Here is a 26,186-nt window from a genome sequence, read left to right as displayed (position 1 = left end):
GCCCAATGAAATTAGTGAAGATTTCATTGAAGAAATAGCATTTGGATTTGTCTTTAAAGAATGACTAATAATTCAGAGGATGAAGGAGAAGGGAGACATTCCAGGGATAGGGAAAAGTATAAACAAGGGCATGGAGAAAGAGGACATGTTCAGAAGACAGTCCTATTTGGCTGAAATATAGAGTATGTGACAGGGAGATGTTTAAGATGTCTTGAAATGTAGTATGGCACAAGGTCATGGAGGACCTTGAATCCCAAACAAAAGAGTTTGAACTTTCTTCAATAATAGACATAAGATGTTTGAGATGAAGAGTGACTTGACCAGATCTATGCAGAAATGTTGATCTGGCAGTTACTATGAAATCAAGGATCATTTGAAGATGTAGGCTTTATATGCCTAATACTTTAAACCTTCTTAATCTTCATAAGTGTAAATATGCATTGTTGGAATATGCATTCATAGTATTGAGAGCTACAATCACACCCATGCCACTGAGCGGTCACTTGCAATTGTCACAGAGAAGTGAATGATTTGGACTTCTTCCTCTTACCTTAACAAACCCTGGAATCCCCCTATACATTTCCTCATTGAGGTCATCCTTGAAAAATAACCCATAGGGAGCTGTTTCCTTTTTGGATTTCCTGCAGATCTTCTACAGAGAGACCACAGAAGGTTCAACTTGGAATGCCTGGATCTTTTACCTTTATAAATCCTCACCTGTCTCTTAGAAAATGGCACTTTTTTAAAGAGAAATCTTCAAAAAGCAACCTATAGGAATTAGGGGATAAATGGAATAATCTGAGAAGATTTTTGTTAATTTATTTCAGGTCAACAGTGAAAGGACAATAAAAGGTATTGTAGCATCATGAATAAAGAGCTGGTTTGGGAGTCAGGAGGACCTGGGAATAAATTCCTATTCTGAAACATACTGGATGTGTGACTTGGGCAGGTCACTTACCCACTCAGTGTTCAAAGAGTCTTTCTAAGACCATATATTGTAAAGCAGGTGCCTATTTGCGTTTATAGATTTTCATCCTGGGCAGTGGCTTATACCAATGAAATCACGATTCCAGCCAAAAAAAGGAAAAGAAAAAGAAAGGAAAAAATTAAAAAAAATGAAAAAGGCAGAATGTAAGTTAATTTGTAACAGGCCCACGTGCTCATAAACAAATTACTTTCCCGTGATCTTTATTGTCCCTGACAGATGTGTCATCCGTTGTCTCTATCATTTCCTCATTATCCAGGAAGAGTGACGTTCAATGGGGCATAGATATAGAATAGAGCCACCACGAGATTGCCCACATTATATGCTCTGGAAAGTTTTGTCCATATTCTTTTATCTGGCTGGGTAAGAATTTGGAGAGCTGTCATATGCAGACAGGATCAGATTTACTTTGCTTATCTCTGGAGGGCAGAAATAGGAACACTGGGCGTAAGTTTCAAAGAAGTAAATCGAGGCTTGGTTTTAGGAAAACATTTCTAATAATTAGAGCTATTAAAAAGTGTAAAGGGTTGCCTCAAGAGGTAGCAGGTTTCCCTTGCTTGGAAGTCATCAAGTGGAGAGTTGGATGGCCACTTGTTGGCTCTGATATGATGGCGTTCCTATTGGGATTGCCTTGCACTCAATCACCGCTGAAGTCCTTCCAAACCTCAAATTCTGTGCTTTAGTGATCCTTTAACAACTGGCACAAAGTTTAGGCAAATAATATAAATAATGTTAAGGCCTAAGGTATTTAAGCAATGCAGACATGATACCTGAAAATGACAGGTATAATAACAACTAGCATTTATATCGCTCTTTAAGGATTGCAAAATGCTTTACATATTCAGTCCTTACAACAACCCCATGATGTAAGTGTTACTATCCTCAGATGAGGAAAATGAAGCGGAGACAGGTTAAACGGCTTGCCCAGGGTCACACAGCTGATAAATGCCTGAAGCATGACTTCAGTATGCCACCTGGTGGCCTGGAATAATTTTGAGCGCTGCATCGCAGGGGACAAAATTTGAGGGTGAAGATGGAAAGAAGGAAGGAGCCAAGTGAAGTCTGTAGATGGGAAAGGGGAGTAGGAAACAAACTTATTAAACACTTACTATTTGTCAGGCACTGTGCCAAGTATTTTATAGATATTCTCTCACGTGATTTAGTGGTATAGGAAGCAGTTTCTATGCATGTAGCCTGTTCTTCATGTGTGCTCTCAATTATCCTTTCAGTTAGGACACTTGTGTTATCTGTGTGAACAGATAGGTGCTGCAGTGGAAAGAGTACCAGGCCTGGAGTTAAGAAGACTTTCTGAGTTCCAATCAGGCCTCAGACGCTTACTAGTTGTGTGACTGTGGACCAGGGGTGGGGAACCTGCAGCCTTGAGGCCACATGTGGCCTTCTAGGTTCTCAGGTGTGACCTTTTGACCGAATCCAAGTTTGACAGAACAAGTTCTTTTATTAAATTTGTTCTGTGGAGCTTGGACTCAGTCGAAGGGCCACACTTGAGGACCTAGAGGGCCACATGTGGCCTCAGGGCCACAGGTTCCCCACCCCTGCCCCGGACAAATCACTTAACCTTGTTTGCCTCCATTTCCTCAATTGTAAAATGAACTGGAGAAGGAAATGGCAGACCACTCCAGTATTTTTGCCAAGAAAATCCCAAATTGGGTCATGAAGAGTCGGACGTGACTGAAAAATGACTGAACAGGAACAACAACAATAACAAATTATCTATGTGCCCGAGGTGCGCTCTGTGTGTTCTGGCTTGTGTGGCCAGAATATATCTGCAGTCATGGGAAGAGGTTGGAATGACAGCCTGTAGGTAGGGGCAGCAATTACTGGGTCTCTGAGATCCCTGAGTCGTTTTCTATTCTCCTGAGTGTACCCATATCAAAGGCTGAAGGAACTTGACATTATTAAGAGCTCTGTCCACAGTCTCATCAGGTGGGTCCATAGGTCCTTCTGACTAAATGAAAGTAACATTCTCCAAACAGAAGGACCTCTGTGTCTGACATTGAGCATATCCTCTTGGCCCCTAATTCTTTCGCTAGAATTAAAATGGTGCTGTTCTTTAGATTTGGCCCTGAGACTCAATCCCAATTTTTACTCCTTGACTCCTATTCACAAAATTCTTCTAGAATGAGTCTTCAGAACATTCCATACCTTACCAGCCTCTTAGAGTATTCAGAACCATTTAACGGAACAAATTGTATACAGGTGGGCAAATTTTAGGTTTACGGCGTAGGTTCAAAGTCTGTTTTAAGAGACAGATCTCTGAGATCTCTTCAGATTTAGGTTCCTCTTTCTCAGATTCAAAACTCAGTCTTTGAAGAGAGCAGATTCAGTCAAATGATGATGTCAGAAGCCTGCCAGAGAGTCAAGAAGAATTAGAAGAAAGAGAATGGAGGTGCCAGTTGGAGACAGACTTCTCAAGGAGTTTAGGTACAAAAGGAGATATGGAATGACCGCTAGCCCAGATGGATAGATAGATCAAGTGAAAATTTTTGAGGGTGAGGAAGACACACATGCCTGTTTTTATGCAGTAAGGAACAGCCAGTAGATAAGAAGACCCCAATAGACCGTTTTAAAAGGAAGAAATGCAAATTCTTCATGATCATCTATGTAGCACATGCTAGGGAAATACTGTCCCAATCCCCACTTACACTGGCAAGCTGGGTCCTCAAAGCCCTGCTATCACATTTCCCTTTAGGGTTCTCTGGGTAGCCCTGAAGGGTTGGCAGTATGATTTTTCCAATGCTGTAGTTCATGGACCCTGACTGGGTGTGCTTCTTCCCACGATTATTGGTTGATAACTGCATCAGTCATACTTAGCTTCTATAAGCTGTTAGAATGGTAGGATAGTTAGTGCAAAACACCATTCCCTACCTCCCCTCCAAGTTTTGTGACCACTATTCCACTAGTGTTTACAGAGTACAGTATAGGGAAAAGTAGGTTCAAGCTTATAGAGCACATGTGGCAAAGGGGTAACATAGCTTCTGGAAGACCTTTTGCGGGAATCCTCAAGATATTCTTTTAAAATATCATTTAGCTTTTCTGCTGAGTTCTTTGTAGAACCCTGAAGCTTCTCTTCCTCATCCTATCCAGTCTGAACTCACCTCCTGGTACAGATATTGTTTTTGCCAGCTGCTGCTGTCCTAGGAATACCGCTAGGACTTAATGAAAAACTCTAGGTCCTCTAATCATATGAAGTTCACAAAGTTCTCCTTCTTTCAAGGGAAGGTTGGTAGGGAAAGGAAACCTAGGTCAAGATGTTTTTCTTTCCACCCTCCTCTAAGCCCCAAAGTGATTACTTCTCAGGGGTTTAGCTAGAACTGCTCTCTCCTAGTTAGTCATTCACTGAAATTTCTTGTTTCAAGTTGGTCTGTTATTTTATAGAACACCCACAGTGTATAATTACCTTTTTCAACCAATCTAGACTTCCTTGAGCTGGAGTTGAAACGCATTTTGAACAGGAAAGTTCAGACCTTGTTACCTTCTACTTTACACATCAATTGATGTCTTGTTCTCACCTGACAAAGGCATCAATTTTAAGTGGGGTGGGGTGATTACAACTCCCAGGCTTGCATGGGAAATGAAAATTTTCTCCATTTCCCTAGTAATCAGAAAAATGTAAAAAAAGATGGCTTTCTGGTATTACCTTATACTCAGTAAAATTATCAGAAATAAGGAGGGAGGAATGAATGAGGAGAGAGAGGGAGAGGGAGAGGGAAAGATGTGGAGGAAGATTAAGGAAAGAGGGAAGAGAGAGGGAGGGAGACAAAGATAGCTCAGAGACAGAACAAAACAGAACTTTAAATAAATTTGAAAAAGAACAGAATAAATATACATTATTGTTTGTTAATTGTTAACTCATTTGATTGTAATTTGCTAAATACTAAGGTTTTTATGCAAGATTTTACTGTAAATTTTGTATGTGTTTGGTCTTTCTGGATGGTTAAGTTTAAAACAGAATATTAAAGAAGTGTTTCATTTGGTAGAAGCTCTCTTCTAGCAAGGTGTCTCCCACTAATACATTACACTTCTTCTTTTTTTGTTTTTTGCCTTTTTGGTGAGGCAATTGGGGTTAAGTGACTTGCCCAGAGTCACACAGCTAGTAAGTGTCAAGTGTCTGAGGTCACATTTGAACTCAGGTCCTCCTGATTCCAAGGCTGGAGCTTATCCAGTGCGTCACCTAGCTGCCCCTTATATGTTACACTTCTACAAGAGTGTATAACAGATCTAGCAATGGGGACCTTTTTTTTAGGTGATCCAGAAAGAATCATCATCAAAAGAGGCATGAAACAGGGAAACAGATGCTCACAAAAGGTTTTTGTTAATAAAATAAATATGTCCTCTCCAGAGTCCAAACAACAAAATGGTTTCCTATTGATGGGAAGCTTATTCAAATGTTCAATGGTGATATATCTTTTAGTTACTTTGAGGCTCAGAACTACAAAGCTTTCTCAAGGATAGCATCTCAAAAGAGACTTGACCACTAACAGTGAATAATGAATAACGTAAATGAAAAAAGCATTATTACTCGGACTATAACTTGCTGTTTAGAGACAGCAAGGTGAGCAATGGATAGAGTGCTGTGTCTGGAGTCAGAAAGAGCTGAGTTCGGATTTGGCCTTGGACACTTATTAGCTGTGTGACCCTAGGCAAGTTACTTAATTATTGTATGCCTCAGTTTCCTTAACTGTAAAATGGGAGGAATAATAGCATATACCTTACAAGGTTGTCATGAAGATCAAATGAGATAGTATTTATAAAGCACTAAGCACAGTGCCTGTCACATAGTAGGTACTTAATAAATATCTGTTCTCTTCCTTTTCCCCATTGGACAGGGAGTTTATTGGATTCATCCATATTTTGTGTATATGTGCTCAAACACACACCCACAATACAGAAAATTGACTTTGTTTTGCCAGTGGACTTTGATGACTCTGGAAGAGAGAGTGAGACTTATGACTTTGTCCAACTCTGCCTCACTTAAATCCAATTCACCCAAGTGTCAAGACGTCATTTGTGATGTCATCGGTTCTCTTTGAAAACAAAGGACAAACAACAATACTGGTTGAGGGTAAGGCAAACAAACATGTACATAACTGCGAATACAGCGTTTTAAGAATATTGCTTTTAGTGATACAGCTAAACCAGTTAAAACAATTGAACCGATATTTAGTAAATGCCTCCTTGAGTAAGGCAGTTTTGCTTTGGGGAGACAAAGATGAAAATAATGTTGACTCTTCCCTCAAGGAGGGGAAGGAATCTGGACTGCACTACTGCTGAAAGATTTAGGTCGCTGGAAATTCTGGGACATTCTAGGCTGCCTAGAGGTCCCTCTTCTTTTTTGCTTTGTCTGCTTAGTGTTTTCTTGACATGATATCCTCCTTCTTGTCTTTGGATATCCAGCTTTGTAATGGAGATCGACTGCTCATAAACCAGACAACAAGCGGCAATATTCTCAAGTTCCACAAGAGGGCGATATTTCCTCATTTAAAATCACTACCCTGCAAAAATACTGGTTTTTGGTGAAATGTAACCTCACTTTACTAAGTACTGAAATTTGTCCCTTTCCCAGAATAAAGAAAGATAGATTTTCAAAAATGTCTGTGATTTCTTCGTATGTGAGAATCAAAATATGATACTGGCAAAGTTTACTGTTATATTTGGGTTTTTTACATAAGAGGGCTGCTCTCCTTTGCAACTGAAATGGTATCTAGCTAAGAGCAATTTGAAAAGCAATTACAAATACATTTTGTCCCTTCAGTTTTTCATTCGAAAAAAGAGATGGTTTTCTAATTCTTAATGTTTTCTCTTTGAATGTCAACAAAACTTTTGTTTTATCCTTTTGTGTGACTGTAAACATGAATCACAATAGGCATGATACCTCAGTACAAAACATAATTTTTCCATCTTGTTAAGTGGATAGTAACATTTTGCTTCATTTTTATTGTCAGGTTTAGGCAAATTTGAAGTACTTGATTCACTGTTGTTTTTGCCAACAAAACATGTTTTTTGTTTTCCCATTCTCTTAATGGGTAGCTAGGTGACCTGGTAGATAGAATGCTGGGTCTGGAGTCAAGAAGATCTGAGTTCATCCTGAGATACTTACTAGCTGTGTGACCTTGGGCAAGTCACTTAACCTCTTTTTGCTGCAGTTTCCTCATCTGTAAAACAGGGATAATAATAGCCCCTGCTTCTTAGGGTTATTGTGAGAATCAAATGAGATAATTGTAAAGTGCTTAGCACAGTACTTGACATGGGTTGTTGTTGAGCCTTTTCAGTTGTGTCTGACTCTTCGTGACCCCATTTGGGGTTTTCTTGTCAATACTGAAATGGTTTGCCATTTCCTTCTCCAGCCCATTTTATAGATGAAGAACTTAGATAAACAGGGTTAAGTAACTTGCCCAGGTCACACAGTTAATAAATGTCTGACCAGATTTGAACTCTTGAAGATATTCAAGATTCCAAGCCTAGTGCTCTATCTACTATACCAGTAGTTAGCTATCCTCCTGGCACATAGTAAGTGCTATAAAAATATTAGCTGTTGTTGTTGTTGTTGTTAAAGTGCTTAGCACAGTGCCTGGCACATAATAAGTGCTATATAAGTATTAGCTATTATTATTAATTTATAAATCTTCCTAATGTTCATTAATATATAGGTTGATTAGAAGACTATGTCAAAACACTTCAATGGATAGATAGGTCTGTTTCTTCCAACAAATTTTCCACGACTACCCATCCTATGTGACTCTCTTCTATATCCTCCCAAAAGTTTGCTTAAGGGGATATATCCTATGTGCTGGGACCTTCCTGGAGTTTTCTTCATGTCGTCAGAGTGCCAATAGTATATGTATTCAGGCTGCCACTCTTGTAAAGCAACCACTTCATATTTGTGTTTTGTATGTTCTCTGATGAAATCCTCTCTGAAACAAAAGCCTTTCTTTTTTTCACTGCTATTCTGGTGATGTTGTTTGACCCCGAGTCATGAAACGCTAGTCTCAGAAGAACAGAAAGAAGGGATTGATTATTCTAAGGGCCATAAAAAAAATCATTAGGGATGAGAGTGGGCTGCAGCATATTACAAATAAGTCATTGAGAAGAAGTGGTAGAAAGGATATCAGCAGAGAAACATACAACTTTAATCTCCAGGACTACAATAAGTAAAATCAAAATCACTTTCCAAAGACATTGGAAAGAATTATTTTTCTCTACCCACAAGTTGGTGACCAACTGTAACATATGGTCAGAACATAGAGTGTACATTTATGTATGATAGGCTATCACACATTCTGGGGGGACCTTTCACTAAAGAAATTACTTGGGATATAAGGCCTGTACATATGTATTCTGCCTTATTTGTTAAGAATCATTTTGTTTAATTTCCAGGCCTTAGGAAGTTAATAGATAATACATTATACACAATTCTCAGGTTACTACCTTTGGTGGTAAAAGCTTTTCCAACCAATAAAGATTTGCCACAGGTCTATAACTAGAGTTTATAATACTTCTTTTCTATCACTAGAAATGTGATTGAAAAGAGAACTGTCCTTATTAGGGCCTTTGTCCAAATTAATCCAAAGGTTAAATCATTAACTTCTCTTGTGTCCACATCTAAACAAGAAGCCAGGACAAACTTCTGGAACATAAGAACAGCATGCTATACACTGCCCTTCACTCATCAGTAAATGAAAAAAAGACATGTTGAGTTCAATTAAATTCAACAATCTTTTACTACTATATTCAAAGTTCTGTAAAGCTGCTGGCACAGGTTCATTTCATGAATCTGTACTAAAAACTCCTATATTTTAGTTCAGAGTGACTGAAAAAAAAGATAAGCATTGTCCAGAGAAATTCTAGGCTTTGGAATATTAATTAAACAAAAACAATTCCCCCTTTTGGTCCTTCAGAACTCAGTTATATTGAGCTTCAGGGTTTTCAGCACCATGTGATGAAGCTCAGGGAATGTAGACAATATAAGAACATATTGGATATCTTACTTAAGGATAATCTTATTTAATGAAATTAATATATCTTCACCCAATCTTCTCACTATCTTGCTCCTCAGAACATAATGAATGTGCTTTCTTATCTGGCTTAAGGAAGAGAGATTCCTGAACGTACTGGGATCATGATTGCTCTGAAAGGCAGTTAGTACTGCCTTTGGCCGGGCAGCAGCTGACCCAAGGTTTTTTCCAAATTCTGAAACTCAGCACAATGAAAAACCAGGTCTGTAAATGAATCGTGGCCCCCCCTCCCCCGTCACAGGTGTTTAGTGTGAAATAAGTCTCCAAAGGCCTGGAAGAAATGATCTTACTCCCCTCACCTTCCTTTCCTCTTTTCTCCCCTGCATCCATTTACACACACAGATTACAAATTACTTCCCTCCTTAGATTAAAACGAAACCAAACCAAACCTTCTATTTGATGCATATAATAAATGAAATGGGATCCTAGTGTTGTATTTATTTGAAGTTTTTTTTTTTTTTACCCCGTCAGCATTTTCCTACAATTTAATACAGCTGTATATGGGCACATTCTCTAAACCATTTTGTTTTTGCACTTGGTAAGACTTCTCAACAAACAAAATGCTTTGAATTATTGGGGTTATGCCGCAGAGGAGACTTTTATTGTTGTGTTTTAAATTATTATTCAAATCTTCTGAGGAATATTTTAGTTTCTGTTTTTAGAGAAGCAATGCAGATGAACTTGAGTCACTTACATGACTCCTCATCCCTGAAAATGTTGCCAATTGGGTCATATTTGTTTGGGCAAGTGATAAACCAGTGGCTATGGTGACTGTGGAAAAGATAATTTTCATAATCATGATCTTGACAAGACTGCTAAGAATAGTGATTTATGCATTTATATGAGTATGGAAGATGCATCTTAAACATTATTTATAGAAGTATAAAGAACATCAGAGGAATGTTCTTTGATCTAAAAGCAGATGAGATTTTTGTCATTTGCACAGTGATTCAGCTGCGAGAACTATTGGCATAGGGAAAGACTTAAATATCTATCCAAACACATGCAGTGAAGATTAAATAAGCCTGGTAGATTATGATCATGGAGTCTTTTAATCAAGTCATTGTCAAGACCAAACTTGAAAACTTATATTTGACAAATTGATAAGCAAATGAGTTCAAGGATATGTGAAGATGACAGTAGCATTTTGTTTGATCAAAATGTGCTCAATAAACCTTATATTACAATGTGACTACATTGTAAAATACTACTGATTTACTGCAACATCAATATTAGATGTTAGGTAAGGAGGTCAGCACAACTAAACAGTAAGTACTGAAGTGGGGGGAGGCAGGGATAACTGACTTCAGTTCTGGGGACTATGTCAGTTTCTCTCTTTTTCAGCCTGTCCTGAGCTGCTTCTTAGAACTCTAAGGAAGCTCGCAGTGTTTCAGGCTTGACTATGTGTCATTGACCTGGCAGAAAGAGATTTGGGAGGGTAGAGTAAGGAGTAGGAGCCAGGTTAAGACTCTTGGGAGTGGTGCTGCAGGGTAGTTGAAGGGCCTTTTGTCTCTTTGTGAATTCAGCTAGTGGAAGATACTCAGGGAAAAGTCAGAATGACTGGTACCTTAGTCTCTTGAACTGTCTAAGTGAGTCTTGAACTGAATTTCTTTTTTTTTGGGGGGGGGGTGTTATCTCCATAAATATTTTAATTTATTTTTTTTTATTTTTAGTTTTCAACATTTCCTTCCACAAGATTTTGAGCTCCAAATTTTCACCCCATCTCACCCCTCCCCCCACCCCAAGATGGCATGCATTCTGAATACCCCTTCCCCTAGTCTGCTTTCCCTGTTATCTCTCCCCCGCTTCCCCTTCTATTTTCCTGTAGAGCAGGATAGATTTCTATATCCCATTTCCTGTATTTCTTATTTCCAAGTTGCATGTGAAAACATTTTTTTAAATGTGTTTTTTTAAACTTTGGGTTCCAGATTTCTCCCTTCCTCTCTCCCCACCCACCCTCATTGAAAAGGCAAGTAACTCAATATAGGCTATACTAGTGCAGTTATGCAAAACACTAACATAGTAGACATGCTGTGAAAAACTAACTCTATTTCCCTTAATCTTATCCCACCCCCCATTTATTCTATTCTTTCTTTTGACCCTGTCCCTCCTCAGAACTATTTGCTTCTGATTACCCCCTTTCCCAATCTGCCCTCCTTTCTATCATCCCCCTACCCTCTTGTCCCCTTCCCCTCCTATTTTCCTATAGGTTAAGACGGATTTCCATACCCAATTGAGTGTGTATGTTATTCCCTCCTTAAATCAAATCCTATGAGAATAAGATTCACTCAATCCTTCTCACCTTCCCCCATTTCCCCTCCAGTATAAGAGCCTTTTCTTTTCTGTTTTTTTTTGTGAGATAATTTACCCCGTTCTACCTTTCCCTTTCTCCTTCTCCTAGTATAATCCTCCCTCACCCCTTAATTTTATTCTCCATATATGACCCCTTCATCTTCAACTCACCCTGTGCCCTCTATGTATCTATTTATCTACCCATCTATCTATCTATCTATCTATCTATCTATCTATCTATCTATCTATCTATCTATACATACATATATTTTTTTCCCTCCAACTACCATAATACTGACAAAGGTCTCATGAGTTACAAATATCATCTTTCCATGCAGGAATGTAAACAGTTCAACCTTAATAAGTCTCTTATGATTTCTCTTTCCTATTTACCTCTTCATTTTCCACTTGAGTCTTGTATTGGAAAGTCAAATTTTCTATCCAGCTCTGGTCTTTTCATCAAGAATGCTTGGAAGTCTTCTATTTCACCGAATTACCATTTTTTCCCCTGAAGGATGACACTCAGTTTTGCTGGGTAGGTGATTCTTGGTTGTAATCCTATCTCCTTTGCCCTCTGGAATATTATATTCCATGCCCTGCGGTCTCTTAATGTAGAAGCAGCTAAATCTTATGTTATCCTGATTGTGTTTCTCCAATACTTGAATTGTTTCTTTCTGGCTGCTTGTAATATTTTCTCTTTGACCTGGGAACTCTGGAATTTGGCTACAATATTCCTAGGAGTTTTCCTTTGGGGATCTCTTTCAGGAGGAGATTGGTGGATTCTTTCAATTTCTATTTTGCCCTCTGGTTCTAAAATATCAGGGCAGTTTTCCTTGATCATTTCTTGAAAGATGATGTCTAGGCTCTTTTTTTGATCATGGCTTTCAGGTAGTCCCATAATTTTTAAATTCTCTCTCCTGGATCTATTTTCCAGGTCAGTTGTTTTTCCAAGGAGATATTTCACGTTGTTTTCTAATTTTTCATTCTTTTGGATTTGTTTTACAGTGTCTTGATTTCTCATAAAGTCACTAGCTTCCAATTGCTCTATTCTAATTTTTAAGGAAGTATTTTCTTCAGTAATCTTTTGGACTTCCTTTTCCATTTTTAGGGCATTCTTTTCTTCATTGGCTTTTTGGACCTCTTTTGCCATTTGAGTTAGGCTATTTTTTAAGGTGGTATTTTCTTCAGTATTTTTTTGGGTCTCCTTTAGCAAGCTGTTAACTTGCTTTTCATGATTTTCTTGCACCACTCTCATTTCTCTTCCAAGTTTTTCCTCTACTTCTCTTACTTGCTTCTCACAATCCCTTTTGAGCTCTTCCAAGGCCTAGGACTGATTCATATTTTTCTTGGAAGTTTTGGATGTAGGAGCTTTGACTTTGTTTTCTTCTTCTGGTTGTGTGTTTTGATCTTCTTTGTCACCAAAGTAAGATAATATAGTCTGACTCTTTTTGTGCTATTTGCTTATGATCCCAACCAATTACTTGAGTTTTAAACTCTTTGTCAAGGTAAGAGTCTGTTTCCAATGTGGAGAATGTACTGTCCCAAGCTTTGGGGGTTTGTACAGTTGTTTTCAGAGATACTTCTAGGGATCTGAAAAGTGTCATTTCTTCCAAGGTGCTCTGATAAGGGACAAGGTGTTTCCTCTCCACAGCCATGACAAGCTCTACCACACCAGCGCTCCTCCTTGCCCCAGGATCGCCCCTCAGAACTGTGACCCAGATCCAAGCACCGGCAGAGCAAGAGATTCCTGCCTCAGCCCTGGCAAAGAGATCCTTGAAATCCCCCTCTGATCAGCCACTTGATTCCCCCTCAGTCTGTGGGCCAGAAGCTCAGAAGCCAGCCGCTACCCTCGGGGCACCTGAGATCTAGCTTCTTCTCTCACCGCAGTAACAGACTTTTCCCACTGACCTTCTAAGTTATCTTTGGCATTCGTGGGTTGAGAAGTCTGGAAACTGCCACAGCTGTCCACGATTCAGTCCTCTGAGGCCTGCTTCAGGGTCGCTGCAGCCTGCGCGCCCACATCGAACTACAGTCCTCTCCCAGCCGGGCACGATATACCTTTCCGATCAGCCATCCAGGTTGTCTTGGGCTGGAAATTTGTTTTACTCTGTTTTTTTTTTTTTGTGGGTTCTGCTGCTTTAGAATGTGTTTAGAACCATTTTTTGTAGGTATTTGGAGGGGTTTGGGGGAGAGCTCTAGCAAGTCACTGCTTTCCCTACGCCATCCTGGCTCCACCTATCTCCATCTTGAACTGAATTTCTAGGCTGCTTCAGAGTCCATATTCATGCAAGTTTTCTGATTGATAAGTAATGGTTGTGGATAACTGGTTCAGATGAAGAGATCACTCCCCTCTCCTCATACTCCCTGATCACCCCTCCCCAGTTCTCAAAAGCTAATCCTTTACCATCAGAGGAGCTAGGCAATGACCTCTGTCTGAAATTCAACTTACAGTTGCATATCGGATGGTGCTGGCATAGACCATAGCTCATGGTCACTTCTCTGAGAGCATGTCCACATAGAATTAATGAAACATAGAAGGCACTTAAAATTATTGCTAAATTTTATTTTTATATCACCTTCTGTCCTGTAATATATTCTTCTCCCCATCTCCTTCCAGAGATCTATCCCTTATAATAAAATATATAAAAAAAAAGAAAGTCAGTTCAAGAAAACTAACTAAACACCTCAACCAAATCCAGCATCATATGCAATTTTCCACATTCATAATCTCCTATATCTTAAAAAATGGCTGGAGGTACATTCTCATATCTCTTCTTTGGGATCAAATGTGATCATTATAATTTCATATCTAGCCAAGGCCAGCAGACAGTAAGGAGGAAGAGTCTCACCCTATCACACCCTCCTGGTTTTTGTTTTTGTAAATTCTTCAAGCTTGTGTTTTCATTGCCATTTCTGCAGTGACAGTCACTCTCTTTCCCTCTGATCCCTGATCTAAATTTGCAGGACAGAAATGTGAGTTGAACATTTTTATCAATGATCTGGATAATGGTGTAGATGTCATGCTTGTCAAATTTGCAGATAACTTGAAGGTAGGAAAAAAAGCTAATAGAGACAGCAGAGCAAAGGTTCAAAAGGGTCTTGATAGACTTGGGCCATAATGACTACTTTACCATGATGTTTGGAAAGAATTACTATTTAGTTAAGGATAATGTTGGATAGTATCCAGTTTCCTCCAACTCTGAAATTCTGTGATTTGGTAAAATGTCTTGAATGTCTCTACAATGGGAGTACCCTCTCTCCTTCCATTCTACCACATTAAAAGAATCTGTTTGATGTTAAAGTCTGTGTATGATAGAAGGTGCTTAAGAGTATGACAGCATGTAATTATGCATCTACAGGCAATAGAATAGTTTTTGTAGCTAGGTTTAAGACTGAGGTCCTAAAAGTTGCTGAAGGAATTCTTGAGAAAATATTTAGAGCTTGCCTCATTTTTTTGTCACTCTGCCTTTAATTCTTTAAATCTCTCCCAACTGCCATTTTCCTCTTCTTCATCTCACAGTTTATCACTCAAAGGCTTATACACCATCCCCACCCCACCCCTTTTTTTTCTGTAGGAGAATCACAGACTTTATTTTATGTCCTAAGTCACATTACTAGTTAATGGAAGAAATGAAACTAGAATCTGGGTTTGTGGTCTCCTGGTCCAGTGTTGTTTTCACAAAACTGTACTAATCAGTATATCCAAGGAGACATTGTTGCTCCATGTGTAAGTGAGGTATGAAGCAGTGACCGCATTAAAGAATAGCAATGGTCCTTGCAAACAATGAAAGAGCATTGTGCCAGGACTTGGAAGACCTGAGTTCTAGTCCCTGTCATTCTATTATCTTTCTATATAATTTTAAGGTAAGGCATATAACCTCTCCATGTATTGGTTTACTCATATGTGAATTAGGGATGCTGGACCTTTCTAACAGTCTATTAATTATGGTCCAAGAAGTGGGAGAATCATGAGACCGGTATCTCAGAAACAAAAAGAGAGAAAAATTGTAAGGAAGAAGTGACCAGAAATGTCCAGAGCTAAAGGGAAATCAAAGAGATAAGCACTGAGGAAAGACCATTACTTAGCCAATTACAAGATCAATACAATTCCTGATACAATCTCATAGCATCATAGATATGGAGCTGGAAGAAACCTTAGAAGTTATTTAATACAACCCCTTCATTCTGTTTTTAAATTAAATTTTACTTTTAAATGAATAAAAATAATTTTTTCTTCCTCTTCTCACCCCAAATTTGAAAAGAAAAATAAAGAAAAACAAAAACATAGTAATAAATATACTTAGTCAAGCAAATGAAATCTTCGTATTATCCAAATACAATAATACTATCTCATTCTTTACCCTGAGTCCATCAGCACTCTGTCAGGAGCTAAGTAATATGCTTCATTACTGGTTCTCTGGAATCACAGTTGGTCACTGTGTTGATCAGAGTTCTTAAAAGTCTTTCAAAGTTGATTAGCTCATAGGGTTGTTATTGTACAAATTGTCATCCTTGTTTTGTTCACTTCAGTCATCATCAATTCATAAAAAAAATCTTCCAAAGTTTTACTGAAATAATTTCCTTCATAATTTCTTGTGGCACAATAATCATTCCTTTAAGTCATATATGATTGTTTGTGTTTGTATCATTCCCCAATTAATAAGCACCCCATTAGTTTTCGGTTCTTTACTGTAACAAAAAGCGCTGCTCTAAATATTTGTGTACAGATGACTCCTTTCCCCTTTTTTGGGGGGTTATAAATGTGGTATTGCTGGGTCAAAGGATATACATAGGTTAGTTAATTTGGAAGAATAGTTCCAAATTGTTTTCCAGAATGGTTGATCCAATTAACAACTTCATCAAGAGTGCATTAATGCTCCTGTTTTCCTGTAGCCACTTCAACATTTATCATTTCCCTTTTTTTTTTTGGTCAACTTAGATATTCTTGAACTTGGAATATCAGATTTGCTTTAATTTGCATCTCTTTATGAGTGATTTGGGACACTTTTTTGTATGGCTATTGGTGGGATGGGTTTGGGAAAATGCTTATTCATATCCTTTGACTATCAGTTCCAGCCTCTCATTTTACTGATGAGGAACCAAGGTGCAGAGAAATGAGTGAACTTGTCTGAAGTCACATGGGTATTAAGTAGCAAAGTTGGAATCTGAACTGAAGATCTCAGACTTCAAATATGGAAATATTTTTACTTTACCATGATGTAGAGCAGAAAGGCGTAGGAGAGAAATAGTGAGCAGTTAGGGAGAGAGTAGCTAACTAGGAAGTAGAGGCAGCTCACATGCACACATACCCACACAGTGGCCCAATCTGAGGAAGTCCTGTTTAGTCTTGTTACTTCTTCTTCCTTCTGGAATTGAGTTCTTTGATCCAGTCAATCACTGTTGCCTAGATGCCTGGGGCTGTGATTGAAGCAAATGCCTCGTTTTTCTTTTCATTCTCCTCCTGTACCTGCCCTAGGTCTTCTCTGGACTCTGGATAAAGGTTTAGTAAGAATAGTGTATTTGATGAATTGAGCAATCCTGTGTACTTAAATATGCAGGGTATTATGGAAGGAAAATCAGATCTCCTGGGTTCCATCTATGTATTGAAATCCTTGTGGCTGGCTGAGTCTGACTTTTTTTTCTTACAATTAGAATACGATTTCCAAAAGGCCAAGGAAACGACTGTGAACCAAATGAAGACATGATGTTTTAGCTTCATTCCTAGGGTCTACTGGGAGGTTGGGGCCCTTCCTATATCACCAAACTGAACCTTTGCTTTGTTCCTTGTAGCAGGTAAAAGTGGCACCATGATCACTCCCTCAGATGCCTTTAAGGGCTGCAAAGTTGGGACCTCTGCAGCGGCCCAGTCCTATATGAACTTCTGCTTGTTACTGAATCTGCCTTCTCAGTGATGGTTAATAACAAGGGCTGAGTCCTCATTGCTGCCTCCTATTATGGCCAAGGCTGCATGGTGGTCTTATCTCATAAGGATTACCTAGAACATTCTAGGTTGACCCCTTTCTCTGCAATGCTGTGAGCTGGCTCCATCACTCCAAAGGGGGTGCCACTGGGGTGCACAAATCTGTAAAAGCTTTGATCATTATTCTCTGTGATTATGAGGTGGATGTTCAGATCATGGATAGCCTTGGAAATTCCCTGGGAGTGTACTGCATTAATGCCTATAACAGCACCTTGGCTAAAGAACTGATTCAAATTGTGAAGAATGGTAGGGCTTTGCTCATTGCAGGCCAAACTTGGCACTGGGTAAGTAAAACTGGTCATGACAAGGTTCTAACTAACTTCCTCGGGTACCAGGTGACCAGGGCGCCTGGTGTGTACTTCACTGGAAATATTGCAGATACAGATTTCCTCAAGGTCATTAAGGCACCTCAAATTCCACCCATTGTCAGATGAGTATTATCTTCTTGGTATGTATCTCTGTACCATGTATCAGTTAGATGTACAGCAGTGACAACAATAAAGAACAGGCATAAACCCTACCATCAAGGGTCTTCTAGTTTAATTGAAGAGACAGGCATGAAATAAACACCCTTCAAATATATCTTTATAGCAGTGTTTTGAGGGAAGCAGATCACTTTGCCAAGTGGAAGAGTAGATCGAGAGAGTTGAGGAAGGCTAACTGGAGAGTTGTTTTATCTGTGATTTTAAAAAGGTGACAAATGACCTTCATAGCCTTGGAGTCATCCTTTACGCTTCTCTCTCTCTCATTGCCATATCCAATATTTGCCAAGGCCTATTGATTCTACCTCCAGAACATCTCCCCTTATCTTCATTCATACAGCCATCGGCTTAATTCCAGCCTTCATTACCCATGATTGGATCATAGTACTAATGAATGAAATACAATGAATAGATAAATGAATGAAAGAATAAATGAATGAAAAAAGCATTTATTAAGTGCTTGTTGCATGCCAGGTACTATTCTAAGCCCTGGGGATAGAAATACAGAAGTGGGACAATCCCTGACCAAAAGGATCTTATATTTTAGTAGGGGAATGTTGTCTGCCTGCCACCATTCTCTTCCCTGTCCAAAGCATCTTTCACATTTGGGCCAAAATAATCATCATAAGGTACAAATCTGATTGCATTATTTAGCTCAAAAAGGCTTAGCAATTCCATATTGCCTCATGGGCAAAATACATACACTTTATATTGGTATTTCATATTTTATACAGTCTAGTTCTAGCTTGCCATTCTAGTATTATTTCATACTCTTCTTCCTGTCCTCTATGTCCCAACCAAATGGGACAACTTGATGTTCTCTAACTTTGATATTCCATATCCTACCTCCATGAATTCTTGTGCGATAGCAGAAGTAAAGAATTAGAAGTGGGAGAATGAATACTGGTTTGGGGGGTATTGAGAAGATCAACTTGATAGGAATGTCAAGTCTAGTTAGAGTACAGGGGAAGCTCTGAGGAGACAGAAGTCGATAACAGGGGAAGAGTTTGAAGAGCACAGTGTCTGGGACATAGTAGGCACTTCATAAATGTTTATTGAAATTAAATTAAAAGTCTCTATTTAATTAAGAGATGGGGAAATGGGTCTACAGGAGATTGGAAAGATCATTCCTATTTATGGCAGCACCATGGAACCTCTGCAGTACAAAACATCTCTTTGTCTTCACATATTTTCTCTTGTTATTTTTTCCTCCCCTGAATCAAGGGGAAAACTACTCAAGCTCCTAACCACAGTCATATTTGATTTGTGGTCCTCACCCACAATGCAATTACTTGCCAAGTCCTGATGATTCCATTGCCACTATCTCTCAGATCCTTTTCCACCCCTTTATTTCATTCCCACCGTCTTCACACTACATACTTTAAATTCTCCTTATATTTTCCTTAGGATATTATAATAGCTACATAGCAAGTCTCCCTGATGTCATCCAACTTATTCAGAGTTACATTCTTAGAACACAAAAATGAAGACTCCAGCAACATCTTAGAAATAGGATGAGAAAACCCAGATTCTCCTGATTCCAAGGCTGGATTCAAGAATGCTTACAACCTCATGAACCTTATTTCTCCCATTATTTGAATCATAGTTAAATTCAGTTTCTCTAGATATGTTTCTTGCATTCCCCTAATCTATTCTTTTGTTTGTTAAGATGATGGACTCCTTTTTCTCCCCCTCAGAGCACTCATAAAACATGAAATTGATGTATGTTGCTTTCACAGCTGTGTTCAATTCTCTTCTATTACACACTAGAAATTCTGAGATGATAAGGACCATGTTTGTTCTTTTAGATAGGCGGGTGTGATCAATGCTACCATTTCCTTTGGAAGCTCCTATTAAGAGTCTTGCTCTCTGGACCAGTATTGAGCTAAGGGGCTCATTCTATGTGTATGTTAACCTATGGGAGAGCTACTACTACTTACTACTTACTACTAGCATATAGTAAAGGCTTGTTAAGTATTAGTTGAATGAAGGAATGAATAAGGATAAAGAAGTCCGATGAGTCAACCTTATTTGTAGAAGAATCACCTCCTAAAATTCACGAAGATGACTCCTTTTCAAGCAAGATAACAGTAGGGATTTTTATGTTCCTCAAATGAATGCAAAATGTAAGCCATATATATATATATATATATATTTACAAATGATTAATTAATGCAAGAGTGGGTCTCAGAAGGAAGCTTTATAGATTATGGCAGGTTTCATTAGAAACTTTTTGGCATGAATTTTAAGTTATAAATAATGAAGATCAGAGTTCTACATCTTCAGATCTGAAGTAGCAAGCACTGAAAGGGAGCAAAATATAATCAATCTCTGTCAAGTCTCATGTGATGTACAAAAAAGCTAATATAATAATATGATCTTTTTTTTTGTTTTGTTTTTTGGCCATAGTTGCATAGCTAAGAGGTACCAGGACTAGGATTCAAAATCAAATATCTCTTGGACTTGCAAATATATTTGCACTGTATTATAGTGCCCTTTCATGTAGATGTGAGGATAAGTTTTTAGAAAGGACATTAGGTTGCATCATGTCCAGAGAAGGGTGATGGGACTCAAACTCATATGATTAAATAATCACTTGAAAGAACAAAGGATGATGTTTAAGTTAGGAAAGAGAAGACTTACTAGGGACATGATGGCTGTTTTCCAATATTAGAAGGGTTGCCATATGGAAGAGGAATCAGATTTATTTGCTTGGTCCCAAAGGGCAAAACTAGGGTCAATGGAAGGAAATAGAGCCAGATTTCAATTCAATGCAAGGAAAAACTTCCTAATCATTGACTCATTTCAAGGGTGGAATAGAATGGACTGTCTTGTAAAGTAGTGAGTTCTTGAGCACTGGAGAACTTCTTACAAAACTTGGGCAACCATTCATTGACAACAATATATAGAAAATTTGTGCTTCAGGTGGAGATTGGAATAGATGATCCTTGTGATCACTTTTTGCTCTCAGGTTCTGTGACTCTGTATCAGTGTGTGCATATAGTGAGCTTAGTGAATAGAGTTCCAGGTTAACTGACTGATCCCGAGTGTTATTTCTCTCCTTTGCCTGTTAGCCCTTAGGCACTAAAAGGAAACAAATGTCTCTTTTCTAGGGAAGAATAGGAACTGTACCAGGACCAGAAACAGCTCCTGAATAAGATCTCTGAGTTGGACATTATGATGAATGGAGTGCCCTCTCAACTGTTGGTTCATGGAGTCTTGGCCTTCCCTCTAGGACTTGATTCCTTCCTAAGTCTCAGACTTGATCTGCTATGGCTGGGGCTGAGTGGTGCTTGCTGCCCATGAGAATATGATTTCTGCTCCCATGCCAGGTCCTTTTCTGAACAATGCAATTCAATGGCTGGCTGGGGGCCAGATAGGCAGGGTAGAAATAGACCCTCATTTGAAAAACCCATATATCTTTTCTGGCTGGGAGTGGGTTAAAATGTAGCCAAGAAACTCAATTGACCCCTGGCTTCAGTTTCTACTTCTGTGTAGGCTATCATGACCTAGAATAAACAAAAGTTGCAGGAGCTTGTGGCAGAAGGTGGAGGGTTATTGATTGGGGGTCAGGGATGGCCCTGGGTCTCCAAGAATCCAAGCAAGTCCACTGTGGTTGATTTTCCTGGCAATCATATCATTAGTCCCTTTGGCCTAAGTATCTTGGGCTACACCCAGGATAATAGGTCTTTTCCTATCCCTAACCCAGGACAAATATCAATCACTCATGAAGGGCTCTATCTTAAAGGGCAGGGAGGGGAGCAGGAAAAGAGCTGGCATGCAAAGCTAGGGCAGGACTGTATTGCTTTTTTGAAGATCTTTTCAGAGGGGTTCCATCTTTATTCTTCTAGGCATGTGTTTCTGTAGGACATACTGTTCCTCTTGTTAGCTGGAACCACCCTGTGGACAATGACTCCAATGGAGCTGTTTTGCTCTCTGTGGCCACTGAGCTGGCCCACACTGAGACCAAATGCACATCACCGAAAAACAGATATTGGGAAGGAATTTACTCCTCTCAGTTGAGCCCTGTAGGGGCATCCTTTTCCACCATGGAGATCAATGGTACCAGCCTATGTAAGGATGAGTGACCAGTGGTTGCTTAAGAAAGGATGGAATTAGATGATACTCAGTAGAGTCCCAGATGCTTTAGCAAGAAGTTCCATCTCCTTTATTTTTTGTATCTAGAAAGTGATAGGGGTTTGGAATTTATTGGGGAAAGTGTGAATGGGAAAACCATGGTGAGGTCTGAAGTTTAGAGAAGCTCTGGGAGGAAAAATGAGAGTTCAGGGAGGGAATGAAGGCTGATGGAAGTCAGGGTGGAGGAATATCAACCCTTATCAGACAAGTCTTTCTGGGAGAGTACTGGACTCTACCTTCCTGAAGGTTGTGTGATGAACATCATGATGCCATTGGCAGCTGCCTATACTGGCCTAGAGGTAATTCATACATGCTGTCATCTCTTCCACAAGCTTCTGCTTACCTCCTCTGCTCCCAAATTCCTTCCTAGGGGTTTTTTTCCTATCATAATCATTTTTTCTTTCTCTGAGTCAGAGTTTATTCTGCATATGATTAATCTTTTATAGAAAAGTCAGTCAATAAGGATTTATTAAGCACCTACTGTGTCCTAGGCCCCGTATTAAGTGTTACAGATATAAAGAAAGGCAAAAGATAGTCTCTGCTCTCAAGGAGCTCATAGTTTAATGGTGGAAGCAACCTTCAAGCAAATACATATAAGGTAAATTGGAGGTAATTGACAGAGGGAAGATAATAGAATTAAGAGGGATTAGAAAAGACTCCTTATAGAAGGTAGGGTTTTAGCTATCACTTAAAGGAAGCCAGTGAAGCCAGGACACAGGGCTGAGGAGGGAGAGCATTTCAGGCATTGGGAACAGTCAGTGAAAATGCCAATCGGAAAATAGAGTATTTTGTTTGAGGAACAGCAAGAAGGCCAGTGTCATTTGATTTTGATCACAGTGTACATGGGAATAAGATGGAAGGAGCTGAAAATGTAGAGGGGGTAGCTTATGAAGGAGCTAAAAGCTGAGCAGGGTATTTTATATTTGATACTAGAGGTAATAGGGAGCCACTGAAGGTTATTGAAATGAAAGAGAAGAATGACATGGTCGTGCCTATGCTTTAAGAAGATCACTTTGACAACTAAGAAGAGAATGGACTGGATGGGCAGAGCCTTGCAGCAGGGAGACCATCCAGCAGATGTATTGCAGTAGATCGAGAGTGATATGATAAGGGTTACACCAGAATGGTGGTAGTATCAGAGAAGAGAAGGGAGAAAATAGAAGAGATATTTTGAAGGCAATATTGGTAGAACTTGGCAATAAATTGAATATGGGGGATGAGTGAGAGTGAGGAGTTGAGGATGACACCTGAGTTGTAAGGAGAGCATGTGGAATGATCCATCGTATCATAGGAAAAGACATAGGAAAGGGAGTAAGAGGAACAATGATTTATTTATTTAAAATCACTCTTTCTCTCTTCTCCCTATGGAATGCTGCCTTCTGAAAAATACCTAACAAAAGAATTGTCAAACTGTATCCTTCTTCCATGTAGCCCAGGGCTAGCTGTCTAATAGTGACCCCAAGCAAACTTTTGGGGGAAGATCTTCTTGATATCAACACCAGAAGTTAGGAGTGCATTCCAAAACACCCCAGTTTCCCTTAATACCTTTGCCACCTGTGAATTCTCAAAATCCTTGTTGAACTTACTTAAATATATTTTAACTCGAGTTCTTTGGGGTGATGAGTCATTACCTACCTACTTATGGAGAACTTACTGGTTATATACTTTGGTTCTTGATACTTTTACTTGTCCTTCCTTATGTGTCACCTTAATGCCGTCCCTTCCCCACCCCTTCCCCCCAGGTACAAATTGGCTGCCACTCAGATGACCTGACTGGAGCCCCAAAGCTATATCGAGAACCTATGGTCATTAGAGGAAAATTAGTGAATAAAACAAAGTTGTCAGTCTTCTCCCTCTTGGGAGTGGGGTGAGGGCTGATCTATATAATTGTGCCCAAGGGGAGTAACTTGGGTCCTATGTCTGTCACCATCATAGAGGCTGTGCTTGGTCCTCACTTCAAACTGAGTGAGTAGAAACTTCAGCTAGAGCCATGAGGAAATATTGGAAGAGGGAAGGATTTATAACCTGGGTTATGAAGGATATGAGGAAAGTGGACTAGGTCGATGAAGGGGAACAATGAAGGTGTGCTTTTGAAAATATAGAAGGATGGTCCATTTGAAGGTGTAGATAAAGATGAGGGAGCTTATTGAGAATTTAGAGGAAGATGAGGATAGTAAGGGGTTAGCTTGGTGATTTGCACCTCAGATCTCAGCATCAGGACTTTGAAACATCCTCTGGGTTTTCTATTCCTAATGAATCCCAGTAGTATTCACCATATTACCTGCCTATATGCCTACATAGGATTATAGATTTAAAACTGGAAGGGATCTTAGAGGTCATATTACAGAATTAGAACCAGAGACATTCAGTGATAGGCACTCTAACTTCATAATCTATGAACAGGAAAACCAACACTGGCAGAGTGGAAAAGCTCCATCCATCAACATCCAGCACCCTGGGGGAGCTGGCAGCAGATGACATCATCCTGACTGTGCCAGTTAAAAGTCTTCAGAGTCTGGAGAGTCTTGAGGTATTACTCTGACTCTGGGAAGAGATGAGGGGAGCTGTGGCCAGATTTGCAGGTATGGCCACCCCCTTTCCTTGACCTGAGAGGATAGTGGCTGATGTACCCACAGCTGGTGAATATTCTGGGAGCTGGGATGAAGAATACACAGGACATGTAATGAGTCAAAATTATTCATTCAAAAATATTTATTGATTATACAAGGAAATGTGAAAGATGGGAAATAGTGTAAGTCACAATTCTTGCTTTCAAAAAGTTTGCAATCCATTTGGGAAGACAAAGTAAACATATGGAAAGTTATATGACAACACAATTTAAATGACAGTATTCATTCATTCAGTATTTATTAAGCACCTTTTGTATAAGTAACAATAAGGTCTGTTGCAAAATAGTACTGGCAAATGAGTATAAGATAATACTTCTATGAATTCATAGAAGGGATATTAATTTGTACTGTAATGGCTGGTGAAGGTTCCATAGAATAGGTGGGGTTGGGTTAGACTCTGAAGAAAGGGTAGAAATTAGAGTGGTAGAAAGGAATGTAGAGAATATTCAGTACCATCTGCTGAATAATCATGGTATTTAGAGGCCAGTGTTGGGTAGTTAGGGCACCTAAAAAAATAAGAGGTATCATAGTCCCCCCTCCCTCAGGATCTTTTTTATTGACTTGAGGAAAGGGTGACTAGGATCACACTATTCTTGTTCTCAATCTATGGGCCATCTGTTTTTAGATAAGTGTAGGTAAATTGGGGGTGAAGGGACATTGGCATGGTTTCCATTATGGGAAAAACCTAGGGAGAGAAGGAAGGATCTCATATATCAACCTATCCTCTTTTTTCCCCTCACTCATCAGGCTGGATGCATGCAGGTTATCATGTCATATGTCATCTAGAGTCAGTACAAGAGCTGACAAGTGAAAAGATTATGAGGTCTAGTGACCTGTGGGGCCCCATCCATGACTGGGCCACAATCAGCAATGAGGCTGGGAGCTCCTCCACATACCATTGAGGCCACTTGCAACCTGTCTGTGGTATGTCTACGTGCATGAAAAGTGCTCAATATATCCCAGAGCAAGGCTACCCCAGAAATGGATCCCTCCAAAAGGGAGAAGAGGATACAAAAACACATGAGAAAGGGGGTACCGCTAAAAGAGTGGTAAATGTGGACAGCTTTGGAAACATAGTTATGGGTACCGAATAGATGGGGTAGAGAACATGTCTCACTCCTATGCAACTTATGACTGATACATTTGTATGATATTCTAATGACCCAATGTCTCTTCTGCTCTGTCATTCTTCTACCCACACCAGATCATGGGATTACTACTTGGAGTAGCACAGATATGAAGCTGTTGTATTTTGCTGTCTCTGTGCCTCAGTTTATAATCTGTAAAATGGAGATAATGGACCAAAACCTCTAGTGATCATGTGAAGATAAACTTGACGCAAAAGTACTTGAATTTAAATCCCAGCTCTACCATTTTTTATCTCTGTAAATTAGGTCATTTAATCTTTCTGAGACTCAGTATCCTCATTTATTAAATAAGTTTTGACCATAGCGCTTTCCAGATTTAAATCTATAATCCTATGAGAAAATAGATTAAAAGTGCTTTGAAAAGTTTCTTTTTTAAAAATTTTATAGAAAAGACTTAGTTACATAATTTACGTAAATGTTATGGTAATGAACAATTATAGTTTATACCCTATTGGGCAACTACATTACAAAACACTGCTGTATTATCAGTCTGGTGGCA

The 26,186-nt window shown here is 39.2% G+C and overlaps 1 pseudogene; it reads left to right on the top strand.

Annotated features, from left to right (window-relative positions):
* Positions 1–25,616, top strand: part of LOC114027264 — a 229,884-nt pseudogene extending 204,268 nt beyond the window's left edge.
* Positions 25,617–26,186: the final 570 nt, after the last annotated feature.

This window comes from Vombatus ursinus, unplaced genomic scaffold, assembly GCF_900497805.2.
Source record: "Vombatus ursinus unplaced genomic scaffold, bare-nosed wombat genome assembly UNPS02014858.1, whole genome shotgun sequence".
Classification (NCBI taxonomy): Eukaryota; Metazoa; Chordata; class Mammalia; order Diprotodontia; family Vombatidae; genus Vombatus; species Vombatus ursinus.
Note: the sequence above shows the minus strand (reverse complement) of the source record. Positions and strands in the feature narration are given on the sequence as shown.